This window comes from Cajanus cajan, chromosome 4 (genome assembly GCF_000230855.2).
Source record: "Cajanus cajan strain Asha chromosome 4, NIPB_CcT2T_4, whole genome shotgun sequence".
Classification (NCBI taxonomy): Eukaryota; Viridiplantae; Streptophyta; class Magnoliopsida; order Fabales; family Fabaceae; genus Cajanus; species Cajanus cajan.
The window spans coordinates 31,400,375-31,422,061 of record NC_138520.1 but is presented as its reverse complement, the minus strand read 5'-3'; positions in this window follow the sequence as shown (position 1 = coordinate 31,422,061).

Here is a 21,687-nt window from a genome sequence, read left to right as displayed (position 1 = left end):
GGCTCAAGAACTTCGTCGGATCGACTCCCAGAGAGATTTCTAGGGCAGAACACTGCTCAAAAACCCCAGAATACTCAAGGAGGGAGTCAAAACTGAGTGAAAAAGTGTGGAATGACGTCCAATTGACGTCATATTTATAGGGAATAGGCGCAATACGGCCTACAGGGGCAATACGGCCGTATTGAAATTTTTGAACTTCAATACGGTCGTATTGAAGTTCAATACGGTCGTATTGAAATTCAGAAATTTCAATACGCCCGTATTGAGTTCGCTGCGGTTGTATTGAAGTGTCAATACGGTCGTATTGACTTCAGTATGACCGTATTGAAGTGTCAATACGGTCGTATTGACTTCAGTACGGCCGTATTGAAGTTTCAGAAACTTCAATACGCCGTATTGAGTTTCGCTGCGGCCGTATTGAAGCTTCAATACGGCCGTATTAAGTTCAGTACGGCCGTATTGGGCTTTTTCCCTCCACTTCCTTATTTTGAGCTATTCTAAGACCTCTAGACCTACCGAGAACCCTCCTAGGGCCTTCGAGGAGTCCTTCTGGCTGATTATCCTTCAGTCTTCGAGAGTCTTCAAGCTTTATTTCCGACCCGGACAATTTTAGGGGTCTACAGGGCCCCTCCACATTTTTCTTTTTTTGGGACTCATGATCAGTACCCGAGATCATGAGGACCTTTTTCATGTAAATAAGGGTTTTGTACAGTTTTACATACATATATCAATAAAAAGGCATTTTCCACATATTATTCTCTCATTTTGTTCTATTCTCTCTCTCTCATTAATATTAATAAACTCTAAACCTAAACAGAACCAATAAATAATTATGTCTGTGATTGCTCGCTCTGACCGGGATCCAAAAGCCGAGGATGAATGGGTTGAGTCGGACAGTGATGAGGAGACCATCTCTCCGGATCTGCAAAGACTGCTAGATCAAGAAGCTCGTCTACTCCAACTGTATCAAGAAGAATTGGAGACCGTAAATTTGGGGCAGGGTCAAGAAATACAAGAGGTCAACATTGGGACCCATATCAGTGATGAAATAAAATCACAATTGATCCAATTATTAAGGGAATACAAGGATGTATTTGCATGGTCGTACCGTGATATGCCCGGTTTGGACTCTAAAATCGTCGAGCACAAGTTGCCATTGAAAGAAGGGTTTCGACCCGTTAAACAAAAGCTTCGACGAATCAAGCCCGAATGGTCTTTAAAGATCAAGGAGGAGGTGGAAAAACAATTAGACGCGGGATTCTTGGTTGTATCCCAATATCCCGAATGGCTGGCTAACATTGTGCCAGTTATCAAAAAGAATGGAAAGGTTAGAGTGTGTGTTGACTATAGGGATCTGAATCGTGCCAGTCCAAAGGACGATTTTCCCTTGCCACATATTGATACACTCGTGGATCACACAGCCACGAACACGCTCTATTCCTTTATGGATGGATACTCGGGGTATAACCAAATCAAAATGAATATGGAAGACCGCGAGAAAACTTCTTTCATCACACCCTGGGGCACTTTTTGCTATAGGGTAATGCCTTTTGGACTTAAAAATGCGGGCGCCACCTACCAACGAGCGATGGTGACACTATTCCACGATATGATCCACAAGGAAATTGAAGTATACGTGGATGACATGATCGCAAAGTCGAAAGACGAGATGAACCATATTCAATATTTGAGAAAATTATTCAATCGGCTTCGCAAGTATCAGCTTAAGCTAAATCCGGCTAAGTGTACTTTCGGAGTCCGGTCGGGTAAGCTTCTCGGGTTCATCGTTAGTGAAAAAGGCATAGAGGTGGACCCCAATAAAATAAAGGCAATAATGGAAATGCCTCCTCCTAAAACCGAGAAGGAGATAAGAGGATTCCTTGGCAGGGTGAACTACGTTGCAAGGTTCATCGCACAGTTGACTGACACGTGCAAGCCAATATTCAAGCTGTTGCACAAGAATCATTCCGAAACTTGGGATGAGAATTGTCAACGAGCTTTTGACAAGGTCAAACAGTGCTTGGCCAATCCACCAGTATTGGTGCCACCTGTCGAGGGAAGGCCATTAATCCTCTATCTAACAGTGCTTGATGAGTCCATGGGAGCCGTGCTAGGGCAACAGGACGAAACTGGAAAGAAAGAACGAGCCATCTACTACTTGAGCAAGAAATTTCTAGATTATGAAACCCGCTACACGCCATTAGAAAAGACTTGCTGTGCGTTAGCGTGGGCAACACAAAGGCTCAGGCAGTATATGATAAGGCATACTACTTGGTTGGTTTCCAAAATGGATCCAATTAAGTATGTGTTCGACAAGCCAATAATCACTGGGAAGATCGCCCGATGGCAAGTACAATTATCAGAATTTGACATCATACATGTCACACAAAAAGCCATCAAAGGCAGTACCCTAGCTGATTACCTAGCACATGGGCCGACCAATGATTATCAATCCCTTCAGGATGATTTCCCCGATGAGCATATAATGAGTATACAACATGAAGATCCTAAGGACGATACGTGGACCATGTATTTTGATGGAGCCTCCAACATGCTTGGACAAGGGATTGGAACAGTATTAATCTCCCCACAAGGAAAGCATATCCCCTTAACGGCAAGACTCAACTTCGACTGTACAAATAACATGGCCGAATACGAGGCTTGCGCGTTAGGAATCCAAGCAGCAATCAACAATGGTATCCTAAAGCTCAAAGTATTTGGAGATTCGGCTTTAGTCATCCACCAACTGCGAGGTGAATGGGAAGTCCGAAATCCTAAGCTGATACCATATGTTGAGCATATCAAAGACCTGATACAATTCTTTCAAAATGTCGTCTTTGAATATATCCCAAGGGAGGAAAATCAGTTCGCTGACGCCCTTGCTACACTATCATCGATGTTCGCCTTGGATAAGGAGCATGAAATGCCCATCATCAATATCCGGCGGCACGATAAGCAAGCGTTCTGCCTACTGATAGATGAAGATATCGACGATGGTCCATGGTTCCACGATATCAAACAATATCTGAAAAAAGGGGAATATCCTGACATGGCCAACGATAATGACAAAAAGCATATCCGAAGAAGGGCCATGGGATTTCTGCTAATAGGAGAAACCCTCTACAAAAAGAATTATGACTCGGTCTTGTTGAGATGTATAGACCAGGTCGAAGCTCAAAATGTGATCAGAGAGATACATGAGGGGGTTTTCGGTACCCATATCCCCGGGCCTGCAATGACAAAGAAAATCCTTAGGGCGGGATATTATTGGTCGACCATGGAAAAGGATTGTTACCAATACGTTCGAAAATGCCACAAATGTCAAGCATACGCCGACAATATTCATGTTCCACCAACTCCACTAAACGTGTTGGCTTCGCCTTGGCCATTCGCAATGTGGGGCATGGATGTTATTGGACCCATTGAGCCAAAGGCATCTAATGGACATAGGTTCATTCTTGTGGCCATTGACTATTTCACCAAATGGGTAGAAGCGGCATCGTATGCTCATGTGACCCGAAAGGTGGTAACATCCTTCATCAGAAAGAATATCATATGCAGATACGGTATTCCCGACAAAATCATCACTGATAATGGATCCAATCTAAATAACAAGATGGTGGAAGAACTATGCCAAGAGTTCAAGATCCAACACCACAACTCTTCCCCATACCGACCAAAAATGAATGGGGCAGTCGAGGCAGCCAATAAGAATATCAAGAAGATAGTACAAAAGATGGTTGTCTCATTCAAAGACTGGCATGAGATGCTACCCTTCGCTCTCCATGGTTATAGGACTTCAGCACGTACATCCACAGGAGCTACTCCATTTTCCCTTGTTTATGTAATGGAGGCAGTTCTGCCTGTTGAAGTCGAAATACCTTCTCTGAGAGTAATCATGGAAGCAAAACTTTCCGAGGCAGAATGGGTTCAAAGCCGGTATGACCAGTTGAACCTCATTGAAGAGAAACGGCTGAACGCCATATGCCATGGTCAAGCCTATCAGAGGAAGATCAAAAAGGCTTTTGATAAGAAAGTCCACCCTCGAGTCTACCATGAGGGAGAGTTGGTGATGAAGAAATTGCTACCAGCTCAAAAGGACAAAATCGGAAAGTGGGCCCCGAATTACGAAGGACCGTACGTGGTAAAGCGAGCCTTCTCCGGAGGAGCACTGATCCTCACAAACATGGACGGAGAAGAACTTCAATACCCAGTCAACGCTGACGTGGTAAAGAAGTATTATGCTTGAAGACGTTGCTTGCACAAGCCCGCTAGGATGAAAACCCAAAAAGGGCATCCTAGGCAAAAATTAGGGCAAAACAAAAAGCCCGCCAGTACAAGGGTACTAGGCAAAACAAAGGCAAAATTATCCCCGCTAGGATACGTCCTAGGCAAAAATTAGGGGCAAAAGAATAAGATGTAAAAACAAAGCAAGCAACGATCACTTGAATCGAAAACCGAAAGGCGGTACAAGTGATAATCTTCTAGAAGCAAGCGTCTTGCAGTATCTACACTCCTGGCTCAGGCATCTCACCCGAAGCAATTAGGGGAACGGGAAGGGCGACAATTACAGATATAATTGTTTAAAGCTAAAATGTATATAGCCTACCCTGGCCAGCCATTCTTCGGAAATTCCTTCTGTACATCTTTCTGTAAAAACATTTGTGAATATTAATAAAATATCCATTCATTTCTTTTCTCTCTTGACCATGTGATTATGCCTTTAAATTGGTATTTCTAAAAATTGTATGAGATTCCTTAATAATCGGTCAATAAAGAAAATTGGAGGGGTTCCTGTAAAATCCATAATCTCCTGCATAAAAGGCTCACAAAAATCCTCCCTCGCGTCTATGACAGAAACTCCTCCAAAAAAGAAGAGGATAGGGAGAGTCATTCACTTTTCTAAATAAAAGAACAAAAATAAAAACTTGCATCGCGTGCATCACACACATTAGTTGCACATTCAAAGACTTTATCATGAGGCAATTACATAAAATAGAAAAATAGAAAATTGCTTGTGCATGACAGCAGCAAGCAAAATACAAAGATTCAGAAAATCAACAGCATCATACAGAATAACTGAGCCTGGAGAGGCTTGCCGAAAGAATACTCTCAAAATAACTGAGCCAGGAGAGGCTTGTCGAAATAATACTCCTTCAGAATAATTGAGCCTGGAGAGGCTTGCCGAAATAATACTCCTGCAAAATAACTGAGCCTGGAGAGGCTTGCCGAAATAATACTCTCTCATAATAACTGAATTTAATTTCTTTAGCACTTTTAATTTCTGTACAGCAAAAGCCAAAAACACAAAAAAAAAAAAAGCAAAATACCAGAAAAAGCCAAATCAGAAAAAAAGGCAAAATACAGAAAAAGCCGAAAATGAAAAAAGGCAAGGATATAGAAAATCCAGCAAACAGATTGCACAGAATAACTGAGCCTGGAGAGGCTCGCCGAAATAATACTCCCGCAGAATAATTGAGCCTGGAGAGGCTTGCCGAAATAATACTCCTTCAGAATAATTGAGCCTGGAGAGGCTCGCCGAAATAATACTCTTTCATCATAACTAAAGCCTGGAGAGGCTTGCAGAAATAATACTCTCTCAGAATAAATGAGCCTGGAGAGGCTCGCAGAAATAATACTCCCCAGAGAAACCTCAACTCAAGCTCACGGGCCAAATTTCCCAGCGAGAGCTATCAAAGCAAGATCGTCAAAATCCCCAATGGAAGTACGATCTCCCAAGCAGAATATCCAAGTCAAAGGACTTAAACTTCCTCAGTGAAGATAGCTCTCCAGCTCAAGCGTTGAGTGAGGCTAAGCCTGCAGAGGCTTCCTAAATAATACTCTGGGATACATAAGATCCCTAAATCCCCAGTCGCCTACTCAGAGGCACCCCTTCAAGAAAAATCACAAAAAGATCAATAACCATTCCCCAAGAGGAATCCGGCACTCAGCCGAACACTGAACATCAAGATAATTCGCCTACTCAGAGGCACTCTTTCAAAAAAGGAAAAAATATATATATCAATAAATATTCCCCAAACGGAATGTGGCATCCAGCCAAGCACCAAACATCAAGATCATTTGCCTAACAGAAGAGGCCAGTCAAGAAATGAATGACAAAATCCCCAGCGGATAAACAGCCTACACAGAGGCTACAAAAATCAGAAAATCCAAAAGAGATACCCGAATAAGGACAACCGGGATACTCCACCAACGTCAAAGGACGTCAGCCAAACATAAGGCATCGCTCAACTCAAAGAGAGAGCATCTGTGTCCACACCCCAAGGATTCAGAAATTCCCCATGGGTACCAACAATGCAATGCAAGTTGGGGCACAGGAACCTATGAATGACTGCACATCCCCTAGACGGATCCCTGCGTTATCCAGCCCTCAGCGGCACAAAATCAGAAAAAACTGTCGAAGCAGCATAGTGGACTGTGGAGACAAAAATCATCTCAAATCCCTGGAGAGGGTAAACTCGCATTGCCGAAGTGATCAGAAGACACGGACGCAGTCCCTGGAGAGGGCAAAATCAGCTGCCGATGTTAAGACGCAGTCCCTGGAGAGGGTAAACTCACCTGCCGATGTTAAGACGCAGACCCTGGAGAGGGCAAACTCAACTGCCAAATGTTAAGCGGCAGAGCCTGGAGAGGCGGTACTCAATCATCAGGGTGATGTTAACACACTGGTGTCTAGCTTCCGGCTCGGGCGTCGAGTGAGGCTAGGTCTGGAGAGACGGTACTCAACCATCAGCGTCATCAGAGGTGCGTTGGTGTCCAACTTCCGGCTCGGGCGGCGAGTGAGGTTGGGCCTGGAGAGGCAATACTCAATCATCAGTGATGTTAAAACACTGGTGTCTAGCTTCCGGCTCGGGCGTCGAGTGAGGCTAGGTCTGGAGAGACGGTACTCAACCATCAGCGTCATCAGAGGAGCGTTGGTGTCCAACTTCCGGCTCGGGCGGCGAGTGAGGTTGGGCCTGGAGAGGCAATACTCAATCATCAGTGATGTTAAAACACTGGTGTCTAGCTTCCGGCTCGGGCGTCGAGTGAGGTTAGGTCTGGAGAGACGGTACTCAATCACCAGCGTCGCCAGAGGCACGTCGGTGTTCAACTTCCGGCTCGGGCGTCGAGTGAAGTTGACCCTGGAGAGGGTAAACTCAGCTACCGAGGATGTCAGAAGCGCCGAGGTATGCACCCACCTGGAGAGGCTACTCAACAATTTTCCACCGGAAGACATTACAAGTCAGAAGGTTGGCACATCACCCGGACAATTGGGTCAACTCCTTTACTTGTCAGCCGGTACACCAAAAGACCGTTTGACTAAGTAAAGGGGGGGCAGCTGTAGACCCCTAAAATTGTCCGGGTCGGAAATAAAGCTTGAAGACTCTCGAAGACTGAAGGAAGATCAGCCAGAAGGACTCCTGGAAGGCCCTAGGAGGGTTCTCTGTAGGTCTAGAGGTCTTAGAATAGCTTAAAATAAGGAAGTGGAGGGAATGAAGCCCAATACGGCCGTACTGAACTTAATACGGCCGTATTGAAGCTTCAATACGGCCGCAGTGAACTCAATACGGCCGTATTGAAGTTTCTGAAACTTCAATACGGCCGTACTGAAATCAATACGGCCGTATTGAAGCTTCAATACAGCCGCAGTGAACTCAATACGGCTGTATTGAAATTTCTGAATTTCAATACGGCCGTATTGAACTCAATACGGCCGTATTGAAGTTCAAAAATTTCAATACGGCCGTATTGATTCCATAGCCCGTATTGGGCCTATTCCCTATAAATATGACGTCAATTGGACATCATTCCACACTTTTTCAGATAGTTTTAACCCTCTCCTTGAGTATTCTGGGGTTTTTGAGCAGTGTTCTGCCCTAGAAATCACTCGGAGAGTTGATCCGACGAAGTTCTTGAGCCCCGAGCCATTTTGCTTGAGGATCGAACCTAGTCGAAGGGAAATCCTCCGGATTTCCATAGTTAAAAGTTTTTAGAAGGAGCGAGCGAGCTTGTAGAGCGAGGGAACGCCAAAAAGCTTCCCAGTTTTACTCAATATATAAAAGCACGCTTCAAGAGGTTTCTTTTTAAATCCTTCCTTTTACTGCTTTCTGTGTGCATATTTAAACTGTCATCATGTAGATAGTTAATTTATAATTGCTTAGAATAAATAGGGGTAATTTAGTAATTTTACGCTGTTATTTTAGAAAATAATCTGTCATAGGGAACCCGAAAGGGGCGCTGTGGGGTGCTAACACCTTCCCCACGCGTAACCGACTCCCTTACCCAACTCTGGTTGTAATGGCCAAAGTTGATTTATAAAATCAATTGCCTTATCCCTTTTTCCAATGTTTTGAGTAAAACATTGGTGGCGACTCCACGAACCCTCCTTTTACGAAAACCACTAATCCATGGAGGGTCCCGCTTGGGATTAATATGGATTGGTGAGACGTTTTAATAAATAAATTGGATAGGATCGACAAGGTCTCAGTTTGAGAACAAGTCGTTCTAATAATCCAATACATTTTCAAAACTAAAATAAAAGCGAGCTCGACCGTCTTCGCGACCGCCGAGGCCCGTTTGGGCCGGTGGCGACAATCATTATCCACCCTAAAACCTTGTGCCACCTTTGAAGAACTTGATCCTTGGAGTAGGCGTCCTCTTCCTTGCTCATCATCTCATGTTCATGCAAGTAAGGATGCCATCAAGTATATTCTAAGCTCAGCCTCTCCAGGCTGGACTAATATTTAGGGCTTCAGCCGGCCCAATGCTAGTTTCGGGGTCTAGCAACCCTTACCAGTCTTGTACTAGTTTTGAGGATCTGTCAACCTTTACCGCTCTTGTACCAGTTTTGGGGATCTAGCAACCCTTATCGATCTTGTACTAGTTTTGGGGATCTAGCAACCCTTACCGATCTTGTACTAGTTTTATGGATCTAGCAACCATTACCGATCTTGTTCTAGTTTTGGGGATCTAGCAACCCTTACTGATCTTGTACTAGTTTTGAGGATCTAGCAACCTTTAACAATCTTGTACTAGTTTTGGGGATCTAACAATCCTTATCGATCTTGTACTAGTTTTTAGGATCTAGCAACCTTTTCTGATCTTGAACTTAAGGAACTCGATGGTATCCTCTCATTGGTGTTATGGGATGCCCCTCAGATCATCAAGTAGGGGAATGCTTTAGATGCCCTCTATTTTGAGCTAAGACTAACGGGATGGGTGATGCCCCGCTAGGTGAGTATTGTAATGGCTCTCCAGGCATCTGCTTGTGGTATATTTTTTTTTAATTTCATTTTCTTAGCTTCAGCTTTTTCATGTTTGAAACTTGCCTTTTTCTATTACTTTTCTAAATGCCTCGACTTTTTCAACATTTACGAAGCTTTCCTTTTTCTCGTGTTGTTGTTTTTGCTCTTTATTGTCATCATTGGTGGATGGATCTATTCCCATGATTTTATTTGCTAAATCTTTACTGATGAGTATTATTTTGGAAGCCACTCCTGGCTTTCATCTTGTAATCCATTCATGTAGGCTTGCTTGTTCTTCCTTGGTGAAGTTTGCTTTGTCTTGTTATTGACGTGTCTTTCTTATCTTGGTGGCTATATGAAACCACTTGCATGGAATTCCCTTGTTAGGGATAGGCTTTTTGACATGATCTTGGCTCTTAAGGCACTGTCTAGTTGTTGATCTTTTTTACGAGTGCTTCAGCCTCTTGGTTCCTCCGACAAGTGATGGATAGGCACACACAAAGAATGCAAGAATGCAAAAGAAAATGCAAATAAGGAATGGATTGGATTTTTTCAATTTTTTTTAGTGAACTTACACCCTTTTGTGCACACTTGTTCCATATGCATGTTATGCAATGATGCTTCTATCTAATGCTTAAAATGCAAATTTATTTTTACTTTCAAGAAATTAACCTATGCGCATTGATCAATGACATGGATTGTTAGCCTTTAGCCCTGTCAAATTTAGTGTTGCTTCTTGAACCTGATATTTGTGTAGTTCGGCCCTCTCACTTGTACCGGATATGATATGCTAGCCTTTAGATCAGGTTTACCTAGACTCTGTTCTAGGACACCTCCATATTTTCCTTGTGAGTGTTCACTGTGCATATTGCATTTATCTATCAAATTTATCTTAATGCCATATATGTCAAGAGGAAAGAGAGGAAGGGGATATATTCATATATTTTTTTGCAAAAGTTTTGATAGAAAGGATTTTTTTCAAAACTGGTTTTTAAAAGAATGGTTGGTCGAGGTAGGCTAGTGGTTTAGGCTGATGAACAAGCACATTCAAAGTGAGGAAATCATTTTTCGCGTTAGCTCATTATTTCCTTCAAAGTTAACCGATGACTTGGGATTGCATATTGATTAAATGATCTTCCAGAGCCGCCTTTCAGTTTTCAGTTCTGGATGCTGCTTTGTCCTAACTTTTGCCTAGGTTACTTGAGGTGTGTTCCCTAGCGGACATTTTCTTTTTTGATCCTCACTTTTTCTTAGGCTACCCTTTTTGTTTGTGGGTCTCCTAGCGGACCTTGCCCTAATGTCTGCACTGCCCTCTCAATGGGTTTCTTGCAGGGCTTTTATCTTTGCAACATTTGTGATCATCTTTTATTCCTTCATTAAAGGGGGATGTCCCTTGCACTGACTTCGTTTGGACTTTTATCCACAAGTCATGCCAAATTTGATTGATCTTTATGTGTTTTGTATTAAGCCATTGTTTCTAATGACATCCTTATTTCAAATGTACTTGTTCATTTAAGGTTTGTTGACGAGGCCTAGAGTAGATAAAATGGAGAAGAGAAATGAAGTAGAAAAGTGTATGACATTAAAATAGAATTTTTAATTTCCACATGCCCATTTAATGTAGCTCGAGGGCCCGGGCATGCCCCGAGTTTGTGATTCATACATAAAGAAGTAGAAGGAGGTTTCCACTTAGAGAGGCCTATGTGACCTGACTGTAGAGCTAGTCCTCAAGTTGCTTGGATGTGGCACTTTAGAAGATCTCGTGTAGAGGGAGGTTCTTTGGCTTCTTCTCTCATAAAGGTGTTGTGAACCCATGTCCTGAGCCTTTCCTAAGAAGTAGGAATGGGTCGAAGCGATGATAGAGCTTTCCATGGAGTCTTGATTATCAAGAGGAACATTCAAGCTGTCTCTCGGTTTTCATCTTGAACAAACATTGCTTTTTTTTTCTATAATTCCCTTTGCGGGTTTTCATGCTAGCAGCTTCTTAACATGCAATGCTTCTATGTTGTTGAAATCTTTTTTCAAGAAAGCTCTATTCACTTTTCCTTAGTGTTTGAGCGATTCGTCCTCCTTAGGTTCTCTTTATTATCTTGCAACTCGTTAGGAGTGTGGATTCGTCCATTCCTAGTCATTTTTCCTATTCTGCTTGGATTTCCCGGTTCCACGACACGACTTTGTCCTCTTAGGGAAAAAGTTGGCGTCTTGATGATTATGGAGTTCTTTACCATAAACTCTTTATGCATGACTTACTTTCCATTACATCCGACTAACACACATAGGTTAATTTGAAGTTAGCGGAATAACACATAGAAGGGGGGTTGAATATGTGTGTGTGAAGGAAGGAAATTTTAAACCATTTTCGCAAGAATAATGTCCTTCGTCCAATGCAATTTTGAATACCAGACGGTTATGCAGATTTTGTAATACAAGGTTACTGCGTGTGAAAGATTTATCGTCTGCTAAAGGAAAATGATTTACAATGATAATTAAATTTCTTCCATTTTCTTTTTAAAATGAGATAAATAGTAGATAAGATATTTCAGTATAATATATTTGTCAAATTGAGTTTGCGTCTCCGTTTGGAAGTGATTTAAATAGTATGTAAGTATTGGACAAAGTCTATCGCAAGGATTTAATCGGTAAGAAGAATTTAGGCCTAGTTAAACAAGAAAAACAATGCACTCATTTTATACTGGTTCGCTCAATTGAGCTATATCCAGTCTCCTTCAACTGAAGGGTTGTCGCAACCCAAAAAATTTTGATCTCGCAATCTATGGTTTAGACATCTTTTTAAAAGTCTCATTAATTAAGGAATGCCCGGACACCAGACTAATTCTTAATTAATGGTTTTGAAAATAGGTTCATGGAGTCACCACCAATATTTTACTCAAAACATTGGAAAAAGAAAAGGTTTTTAAAGATCAAACAATGGCCTTGATAACCAGAATTGGGTTTGGGGGTCGGTTACGTGTAGGGAAGGTATTAAACACCCCTACAGCGCCCTCAATCGGTACCCTATGATGAAATTAACATGATAAGAATTAATAAATTAAATATTGAATCCCCTTTATTAATATTTATTTACATATTTAAAATTTAAATTATACGACTAACCCTAAAATATCTACATGATTGCATTTGTTATAAATAAAAGATAGAAATAAAAATGAGAAATAAAAGATATAGAAGAAGATTGATTGAAATAACTTTTGAACGAGCTCTATTGAATCTTCAAATATAGAGAAGGTTCTTTGTGGCGACCTTTCGCACTACAGTGTGCCTTACAAATCTCAAGAAATACAATAGGAGGGAGAGAGAAGATAGAGATGCAACACAAATCTCAAGAAATACAATAGAGGGGAGAGATATAGAGAATTTTCGTGCTCAAAGGAGTCTTATTCAAAATTTCTCTAGCTTCCTTGAGAACTATGCCCGAGGCTTCTATTTATAAGAATCATAAGGGGACCAGAACGGCCCGTTCTGGATTCGGAACGGCCCGTTCTGGATTCGGAACGGCCCGTTCTGGGCCAATCGTTATGTGCAAATTACGCACCCTGGAATGGTCTGTTCTGAAAATGGAACGGCCCGTTCCAGAGTGGAAAGTAGCACAAAGTTCCCCTTTCTAAAACTGCCCGTTCCAAATTTGACTTGTTTTGGAACGGCCCGTTCTGGTATTGGAACGACCTATTCCAGCCTATGACTCTTTAGGATTTTAGTCACATTGGAAAGGCCCATTCTGATATTGGAACGGCCCGTTCTAGGGTTCAGAACGGCGGATTTCAATTTTGCAACAGCTCGTTCCGGGCTACTAAAATCACCTTATTTGGTCTTTAGGCCTTTTGATGTCCTATCTTGTTGTTTTCCTGCTTCGGGAGCTCCTTCCCTTCATAATGAAGGTCCATTTCTTTGTTTGTGTGCCCCCAGACGAAATTGGGTGTCTACAGCTACCCCTCTTTACATGTCCTTTGGAGTAGTTATGTGTTGCTTTTCCAAAGGCAAGTAAAGACGTAGACATTTGGTTCGGGTCTCCTCCTCGTCTCTTTGGCGTTGACACTTCTACGTTCCTTCTCTTCGATAAGTGAATCTTCTCGTGTCCTCGGCCTTTAGAGCAGATGAGTGTTGGTTGCATACTCTATTGGGTAACAAGGCTAACGAACTGTACACCTGATCTTCGATCTTCAAGTAGATGCTCCATTGTTTCTTTTGTGATAATGCGTTCTTTTATTTGTATCTTGTTGAAGAGGGAGTATTTTCGTAGCTCAGCTTCCCTCACAGCTTTGTCGTATACCGGATTGGGAGGTGACTACATTCTCTCCAGACCTTTCCCTCACGGCTTTGTCATATACCAGATTGGTATGTGAGTATAGTCTCTCCAGACCTTTCCCTCACGGCTTTGTCTTATACCAAATTAGCATGTGAGTATAGTCTCTCTAGACCTTTCCATCACAACTTTGTCGTATACCTGATTGGGATGTGAGTACAGTCTCTCCAGACCTTTCCCTCACGGTTCTTTCGTATACCGGATTGGGAGGTGAGTACAGTCTCTCCAAACCTTTTCCCTCACGGCTTTGTCGTATACCGAATTGGGATGTGAGTACAGTCTCTCCAGACCTTTCCCTCACGGCTTTGTCGTATACCAGATTGGGATTTGAGTACAGTCTCTCCAGACCTTTCCCTCACGGCTTTGTCGTATACCGGATTGGGATGCGAGTATAGTCTCTCCAGACCTTTCCCTCAATGCTTTGTCGTATACCAGATTGGGATGCGAGTACAGTCTCTCCAAACCTTTCCCTCATGGCTTTGTCGTATACTGGATTTGGAAGTGAGTACGGTCTCTCCAGACCTTTCCCTCACGAATTTGTCGTATACCGGATTGGGATGTAAGTATAGTCTCTCCAAACCTTTGTAGTATTTTGAGGAAACTGTCGGTGCCCTCATTGGTTTGCTTGACTTATGGTAGATATTGCCCAAGGATGTTGGGAAAGAGGTGTGTCGTGATGCCTTTAATTTCCTTTTTGGCTTTTCTTATTGGTGTTGTGGGATGAAAGACTGCCCCTAGGTGGATGGGCAGGAGATGTTTGATGTGCCCCTATGTTGGTGGGCAGAGAAATGGATGGCTAGTAGGGATTCAGTGTTGCCCCTGCCACGTGAGTATTGTGATGCCTCTCCAGGAGCTTATTGCGGAGTCCTTTTAATTCATTGATGATTGATTGTTTAATTGTTGATGGATGGCTGTGGATTCCCCATGGTGAGTATGGATACATGGATGCACATGAAAATGAAAGATAGGAATGGATTTGATTATATTTATTTTATTATTATTATTTTATAAAGTGAAGTTATAGCCTTTTGTGCACACTTGTGCCCTATGCATGCTATGCAATGATGCCTTTATGCTAATGCTTAAATGCAGATTGATTTTACTTTCAAGAAATTAATCTATGCGCATTGATCAATGACATGGATTGTTAGCCTTTTAGCCGTGTCGAATTTAGTGTTGCTTTTTTGAACCTGAGGTTTGTGTAGTTTGGCCCTCTCCCTTGTACCGAATATGATATGTTAGCCCTTAGATTAGGTGTACCTAGACTCTGTTCTAGGACACCTCCATCTTTTCCTTGTGAGTGTTCACTGTGCATATTCCGTGTATCTCTCAAATTTATCTTAATGCCATGTAGGTCAAGAGGAATGAGAGGAAGGGGATATATACATATATTTTTTTTGTAAAAGTTTTGTTAGAAAGGATTTTTTCAAAAATGGTTTATAGAAGAATGGCTGGCCAAGGTAGGCTAGTGGTTTAGGCTGATGAACAAGCACATTCAAAGTGAGGAAATCATTTTTCACGTTAGCTTATTATTTCCTTCAAAGTTAAGCGATGACTTGGGATTGCATATTGATTAAATGATCTTCTCGAGCCGCCTTTCGGTTTTCAGCTCGGGATGCTGCTTTGTCCTAGCTTTTGCCTAGGTTACTTGAGATGTGTTCCCTAGCGGATATTTTCTTTTTTTCTTTGATCCTTACTTTTGCCTAGGCTACCATTTTTTTTGTGGGTCTCCTAGCGGACCTTGCCCTAATTTTTGCGCAGCCCCCTTAGTAGGTTTCCTTCCAGGCTTTTGTCTTTGCAGCATTTGTGATCATCTTTCATTCCTTCATTAAAGGGGGATGCCCCTTGCACTGATTTCATTTGGACTTTTATCCACAAGTCATGCCCAATTTGATTGATCTTTATGTGTTTTTTACTACGTATTAAGCCATTGTTTCTAATGATGTCCTTATTCCAAATGTACTTGTTCATTTAAGGTTTGTTGACGAGGCTTAGAGTAGATAAAAGGGAGAAGATAAATGAAGTAGAAAAGTGTATGGCATTAAAATAGAATTTTCAATCTACACGTGCCCATTTAATGTAGCTTGAGGGCCCGGACATGCCCCAAGTTCCTGATTCGTACACAAAGAAAAAGAAGGAGGTTGCCCCTTAGAGAGGCCTAAGTCATCTAACCGGAGAGCTAGTCCTCGACTTGCATGGATGTGGCGCTTCAGAAGATCTCGTGTAGAGGGAGGGCGCTTCAGAAGATCTCGTGTAGAGGGAGGTCCTTTGGCTTCTTCTCTCGTAAAGGTATTTTCAACCCATATCCTGAGCCTTTCCTAAGAAGTAGGAATGGCTAGAAGTGATGATATAGCTTTCCATGGAGTCTTGCTTCTCAAGAGGAACATTCAAGCGGTCTTTTGATTTTTAGCTTGAACAAACATTGCTTCTCGATTTTTTTTTCCTAGAATGCCCTTTGCGAGTTTTCATTCTAGCAGCATCTTAACAAGCAATGCTTATCTCTTGTTAAAATCATCTTTCAAGAAAGCTCTATTCATTTTAACTCAGTGTTTGAGGGATTCGTCCTCCTCAAGTTCTATTCTGCTTGGATTTCACGGTTGTACGACACTTCTTTATCCTTTTAGGGCAAGAGTTAACATCTTGATGATTGTGGATTTCTTTGTCCTAAACTCTTTATACATGGCTCACTTTCCATTACTTCCGACTAACGCACATCGGTTGATTTCTCTTTTTATTCTCATTTATTCTTTTTTTTTTCAAGAAGGATATGTTCTAAATGAATGCAATGCAGAATGAAGATAGAGTTGAGAATAATAAATATTAGTCTCATTGATTTTTTTATTTGTGAATGCTCAAATAGATTTTGACAGTATTAACATATCCATAGTATTTTTTTAAAATTGATTTTGGCTTTTCTTTAGAGCGCAGGTACTGTCGTATATTAGAGCATTCACCTTTCTTAACTTTCTATACGTCCTGCAACCTAATCCTTCTTAGCTAATAAAATAAAAATTAATGAAATTAATGAGCTAATCTAGAATGCATGTCATATTTTTTTTGCCTAATCTTTATCATGTTTCTATATCTAAAAGAGAATGATGCATGGTAAATAAGGGATTTCTTGTATTGATTTTTTTTACCAAAAGGAAACTACCTATATGATGTTAATGGAATGCTGACCTAAGAATGTACGAAGAGGTATAAAATTTTTATTATTATTTTATATTATTTTTTTATTATCTGTTTACTTATTTAAAAATTCCAATCCACTCTTATTAGAAGAAATAATACAAACAAATGCACACACACATGCTCAATCAACGTACACCCACGAATGATCGTGTTCAAGTCCTTGGTTTGTGGTCCCTGTCAAGAAAAGTGCGTTGTATAGGACGGTTCTAATCTCACTGGTCTTTAAGGCCCCCAAGGTGCCCCCATTATAGGGACCCAGTATCTCTGTCGCCGTAACCTGGTAAACTCTAAGGTCTGTCGTAGTATTTCGGGCTAAAGTAATCGATTATCACCTTGAGTGTAATTTCTGATAAGACTCGCAGGCTCCAAGGCCAAACTTGGGCCGGTCGTACGTCAACCACTACCTATGTTTAATATCCTCATGACCCCAGGTCTAGGGGGAACTATTGTGTGCAAAGGTTTGTGTACAATTTTTATTCAAACAGATGCAGAATTTAAACAGGAAAAAATATATCAATGCCAAACAAATAAAGCAAACAAAGTAAAGGGGAAAAATATTTAAATTATTTTTATTTTTATTAACTTCATCAATTAAATGGGTCTGACCCTCTTAAAACGTCACGTGTCCATTTAATATAGCTCGAGGGACCGAGCATGCCCCGAGTTCGTGATTCATACATAGAGAAGTAGAAGGAGGTTGCCCCTTAGAGAGGCCTAGGTCATCTGACTGTAGAGCTAGTCCTCCACTTGCTTGGATGTGGCACCTTAGAAGATCTCGTGTAGAGGGAGGTCCTTTGGCTTCTTCTCTCATGAAGGTGTTGTTAACCCATATCCTGAGAGTTTCCTAAGAAGTAGGAATGAGTAGAAGCGATGATAGAGCTTTTCATGGATTCTTGCTTCTCAAGAGGAACATTCAAGCTGTCTATCAATTTTCAGCTCGATCAAACATTGCTCTCTCTTTTTTTTTAATCGCCTAGAACGTCCTTTGCGAGTTTTCATTCTAGTAGCTTTTTTACAAGCAATGTTTCTCTCTTGCTGAAATCACTTTTCGAGAAAGCTCTATTCACTTTGCCTTAGTGTTTGAGGGATTCGTCCTCCTCAGGTTCTCTTTATTAGCTTGCAACTCATTAGGAGTGTGGATCCATCCAATCCTAGTCGTTCTCCTATTCTGCTTGGATTTCACGGTTGCACGACACGACTTTATCCTCTTGGGGCAAGAGTTGGCGTCTTAATGATTTACCCTAGACTCTTTATGCATGGCTTGCTTCCATTACTTCCGACTAATGCACATAGGTTAATTTTCATTTTTATTCTCATTTATTCTTTTACAATGAGGGATATGTTCTAAATGAATGTAATGCAGAATGTAGAGAAAGTTAAGAATAATAAATATCAGTCTCATTGATTTGTTTATCTGTGAATGCTCAAATAGATTGATAGTATTAAGCTATAATCTGTATTAGATTCTAAGAATACTTACTTTAACAAACATATCAAAGAAAGGGCCCAACCATAGTATTTTTTTAAAAACTGATTTGGGTTTTTCTTTAGAGCACAAATACTGTCGTATATTAGAGCATTCATTTTTCTTAACTTTCTATACGTACTGCAACCTAATCCTCCTTAGCTAATAAAATAAAATGAATGAAATTAATGAGCTAATCTAGAATGCATGTCATTTTTTTTTGCTTAATCTTTATCATGTTTTTATTATCTAAAGGGGAATGATGCATGGAGATGAGATTTCTTTTATTTATTTTTTTAAAAAAAAGGAAACTATCTATATGATGTTAATGGAATAATGACCTAAGAATGTACAAAGGGGTATAAAATTTTTATTATTATTTTTTTTTATTGTTTGCTTATTTTAAAATTCCAATCCATCTTATTAGAACAAAATAATACAAACAAATGCACACACATATGCTCAATCAACGTACACCCATGAACGATCTGATCAAATCCTTGGTTTATGGTCTCTATCAAGAAAAGTGTGTTGTATACTACGGTTCTAATCTCACTGGTCTTTAAGGACCCCAAGGTGCCCCCATTGTAGGGACCCTGTATCTCTGTCGCTATCACCTGGCAAACTCTAAGGTCTGTCGCAGTATTTCGGGCTAGAGTAACCGGTTATCACCTTGAGTGTGATTTCTGACAACGCTCGTAGGCTCCAAGGCAAAACTTGGGCCGGTCGTACGTCAACCACTTCCTATGTTTAATACCCTCCTGCCCCCAGGTGTAGGGGGAACTGTTGTGTGCAAAGGATTGTGTACAGTTTTATTCAAACAGCTGTAGAATTTAAACAAACAAACAGATATTAAAGCCAAACAAATAAAGCAAACAAAGTAAAGGGGAAAAATATTTAAATTATTATTTTTTATTTTATTAACTTCATCAATTAAATGGGTTTGACCCTCTTTAAACATCCCCAGTGGAGTCGCTATCTGTCGCAACCCGAAAATTTCTGATCTCGCAACCTATGGTTTAGACATCCTTTTGAAAATGTCATCAATTAAGGAATACCCAAACACCAGACTAATCCTTAATCAATAGTTTTGAACATAAGTTCTATGGAGTTGCCACCAATGTTTTACTCAAAACATTGGAAAAAGAAAAGGTTTTTTAAAGTCCAATAATGGCCTAGATAACCAGAATTGGGTTAGGGGGTCGGTTACGTGTAGGAAAGGTATTAAGCACCCCTACAACGCCCTTAATTGGTACCTATGACGAAGTTAACATTATAAACAATAATAATATAAATATTAAATCCCCTTTTATTAATGATTATTTACATGCTTGAAATTTAAATTAAACAATTGACTCTAAAATATCTACATGATTGTTTTTATTATAACAATACTTATCAAAAATAAGAAATAAAAGAGAGAGAAGAAGATTAATTGAAATAACTTGTAGCAAGCTTTGTTAAATCTTTTGATATGGAAATTCTAGGTGCTTTGTGGCAACCTTTCACACTACACAAATGCCTCACAAATCTCAAGAAATACAATAAGAGGGAGACAGAGAGAAATTTCGAGCTCTAAGGAGTTCTGGATGAAATTTTGTGGCCCTAAGAACTGTGCCCAAGTTATCTATTTATAAGCATCAGAAAGTGGCCAGAACGGCCCGTTCCAAATCCAGAACAGCCCATTCTGGATCCAAACGTTGTGTGTTAATCACGCACCTGGGACCGACTCGTTCTGATCTGAGAATGACCCATTCCGGAGTTGAGATTAACACTATATTCCCTTGCTTAGAATGACCCATTCCAAACTAGGTTTTTAGGCCTCTTTAAGAGTTTGGAACTGCCCGTTTTGGTTTAGGAACAACTCGTTCCAGACCAGGTTTTTCTAGGCCTTTCGATTGGTTTCGAACGGCCCGTTCTGGTCTGGAATGGCCCGTTCCAACCAAGAGTCTTTAAGCCTTTTAGGTGGCTTGAAACAGCCCGTTCCAATTTAGGAACGACCCATTCCAGATTTGGGAACGACCCATTCCAGTTTTAGAACAACCCGTTCCGAGCCACTAAAACTAGTTGTTTTGGGCATTCGGCCCTCTGATGTCCTGTCTTGTTGTTTTCCTACTTTGGGAGTTCCTTTCCTTGATAATAGACGTTCATTTCTTTGTTTGTATGCCCCCAGACGAAATTGGGTTTCTACATGGCATACATTTTTCTACTTCATTTCTCTTCTCCCTTTAATCAACTTTAAGCCTCGTTAGCGAATCGTAAATGAACTAGTACATATTAAATAGGGATGTCATTGGAAACAATGTCTTAATGTGTGATAAGGACGAATAATAAATAAATATCAATTAGACAAACTCGGCATGACTTGTGGATATAAGTCCAAACGAAATCAATGCAAGGGGGATCCCCTTTTTGTTAAGTCAGACGAAGACGAAAGCAATTCCCAGCAAGGTTTTGAATGAGACAAATATAATACGTATTGGTATTTCTAACAAGTGCAATAGTGTTTCAGATATAAGTACAGGCAAGTTGATATGCATCCATACCAGGACCAAGAGACATGAGCCAAGCATTGGATAAAGGCTGAGCAAATGAAGGGAACATATTAGACGAAGGCAGTCACAAACACAGACACAAAAGAAATAAAGAAAAAGGACATGAGCAACCAAGATGATGGACAAACCTAAGTTAAAACACACCATACGGAGACTCGAATACACAGATGAAGATCAAGAAAAAAATGGATTGAGTCTGAAGACACAACGAGACGAACTACCTAGCATACATACTTTCAGAAAAACATATGAAGACATCAAAACAGAAGAAGAAAGACAAAAAAATGGGAGAATGCTTATCCACAAATCAAAATTGTGTGTCAGAAGCAAGTACACCTACCAGTCAATAAAGGATAACACCTTCATCACTACAATACCAATAAAGTACAGAGATATCTTAATGCCAGTCATAGAAGCAAATTGATGGAAATCTAATCCCCAAGGATCCCTCTGGAAGAGGTAAGACCAAGAAGGGTGAAGGTTGATCTAAGGAGTTTCACACATGAATACCATTGGCCTTTAACTAGGTCCATGGTTAGAAGGCTAGAGGAGGCTTCTACAGAGGAGGTGCTTCTTAGACCTATGCTCAATATGAGTATTGAGTATGATTCCTCTTTTTAGTCTCATAGTCTCTATTGTACATACATTGTATAGTTTGATTTCTTGTACCTTGTATATAGTAGATACTTGTATAGGTGTATTTTTCCTTTGTATTTGTGAGGCGCTTTATTTCTTTTATTTTAGGTTATTCTTTTAGAATTTAGGGTATCTTACTTGGAGAATTTTGCTCCATTTGACCTTGTATTCTGGGTTATCCATTTTTGTATTTTTCAATAGGAAAAGTGGGGTGACAAATAGCAAGAGTGTAGGTGCAACTAGTAATTGGGCCAAGACTGGGCCTAGGCCAAA